This window comes from Salvelinus sp. IW2-2015, unplaced genomic scaffold (assembly GCF_002910315.2).
Source record: "Salvelinus sp. IW2-2015 unplaced genomic scaffold, ASM291031v2 Un_scaffold1403, whole genome shotgun sequence".
NCBI lineage: Eukaryota > Metazoa > Chordata > Actinopteri > Salmoniformes > Salmonidae > Salvelinus > Salvelinus sp. IW2-2015.
Genome location: NW_019942886.1, coordinates 178,006 through 179,930, shown reverse-complemented (window position 1 = coordinate 179,930; position 1,925 = coordinate 178,006). Strand labels below are relative to the sequence as shown.

Below are 1,925 nucleotides of genomic sequence, written 5' to 3'. Positions count from 1 at the left end.
CAAAGCAGTAATTTTTGGGAGTTGGCGAGGGGAGTGCTTATGTTAGATGCGTGGGCATGCCTGCGTTTTACTGGGGGATTTGAGGAAATCACTTAGCACGAGTTTATAAACTCTGACTTGTGATGGCTAATTGCGCCGATATCACTTAAACTAACCAGAAAGGACTAAATTGGATTCCGCCAAAGCTTTGTGTGTGCATCGCTGCTGGCTAGTTGTGGATAAGAGCAACTTTATTTTCCCTCCTTCCCTTTCTTTCTTCCTTCATCCCGGTCGAACATTATCTCATCTCCTTCTACAGCGGGGAGTGTTTGATTTGAAATTACAATTTGAAGAGAGAGAGAGAGAGAGAGAGAGAGAGAGAGAGAAGAGAGAGAGAGAGAGAGGAGGAGAGAGAGAGAGGAGAGAGAGAGAGAGAGAGAGAGAGAGGAGAGAGAGAGAGAGAGAGAGAGAAGAGAGGAGAGAGAGAGAAGAGAGAGAGAGCCTACCAGTAGGTGTGTAAGACTTCCCCTTTGTATTACCTGAACAATAACTTATTAGAAATAAATGGGCTCCTACAATGCAAAGAGGCATAGAAGCATGCTGCGTGGGAAAATAATCATAAAATGGCGGCAAAGCAAATGGCGTGTGACGAGGAGAGATAATGGTCTCGATGGGTGAAGTTGCCTTGATACCACAAAAAAAAAGACAAAATAAATCCATCACTGTGGTAGGAAAAATAAACCTAGTATACATCCATATATACACCAGAGTGCAGTATAACTGCAGGACACTGCAAAATACAACAGTCGACTGCAGTTACTGCAGTTAAACTGCACTTTCAAAACTGCCATGTTTTATTGCAAGGGGACAGCCAAGTGTAGAAGTTTCCCACTATTAAGGTGAATATGCTAATGAAATCCTAAACTCTTCCTCCTCTACCTCAGTGCATGGCAGGACGAGGAACACCTACAACTCATTTGTGATGACATTTTCCCTCAGGGAGCGGAGAGGTCAAGGTGACCAGCGTTGACCGTCATGCCAGACCTCTTTTACAAAGCTGAATGAATAAACACATGGCCTCGCGCTGGGCCGCTAGCTGCCTGTCACACCTCCAGGCTGATATCAGATCCCCCAGCAGAGGAGAGCCTTTCTGAGGGACAGATTAGCTTTGAACCGTTGGCCCCGGCTCGGCTTCGGCTCGGCAGCAGCGTGGTAACAGGAACAGATGTTGTGGGGCTGGCACTTGGCAGAGCTGTGGGACTCGCCACCCTAATTGCTGCGATAAATTGTTAGCTAAATATGTGCCTCCGTGTCACATTAGCCTTTTATGAGGTAGATTTATGATTGGAAAAACCCAGGCAACGGCATGGTAGTCTTCAAGGAGATCCCCGGCACGGCCACGTTCTAATCTAATGGATGCAAATGAATGAGACATTATTAGTAGATGGCAGTGAGAAGGAGCAGGAACTAGATGTCATGGTTCTAGTTTAAGTTCTACAGAGGGGCACTGAGTTACCCGCACTAAGAAATTATATCAAGGGGACTAACTGCAGTWATTATCAGTAGTACCATTGGTGGTGTGTGTTTTTGTAGCCTGAGGGCCATGTCAGGAACACGGGGCTAAAACACTCTGGGGGACCCCAATCATTATCAGACCTGACAGAGCATCTCTGATAAGACAAACCAGATCAGAAAACACACATATAAATGCCTGGGTCAAAGCACGCACTCACACACAGCACTGTTTACAAGCCCTTAAGTGTTTGAGGTTATCAGTCAGAGGTCGTTGATAAGAGCAGAGAGAGATGGAGAGATGGTGGCAGGGGAGATGAAAGGAGAGTTTGGGAGTACGAGAGCATGGGCACTGCCTGAGGCAAATTCTGATTTCAGTGCTGGAGAGTGACCACACACACACACACACACACACACACACACACACACACACA

At 46.4% G+C, this 1,925-nt stretch overlaps 1 protein-coding gene across 1 annotated transcript in view; it reads right to left on the bottom strand.

The window, feature by feature from the left end:
* Nucleotides 1-1,925, bottom strand: part of LOC139024353 (calsyntenin-2-like) — a 151,805-nt gene that overhangs the window by 8,912 nt on the left and 140,968 nt on the right. The gene's annotated exons all lie outside the window — the stretch shown is intronic.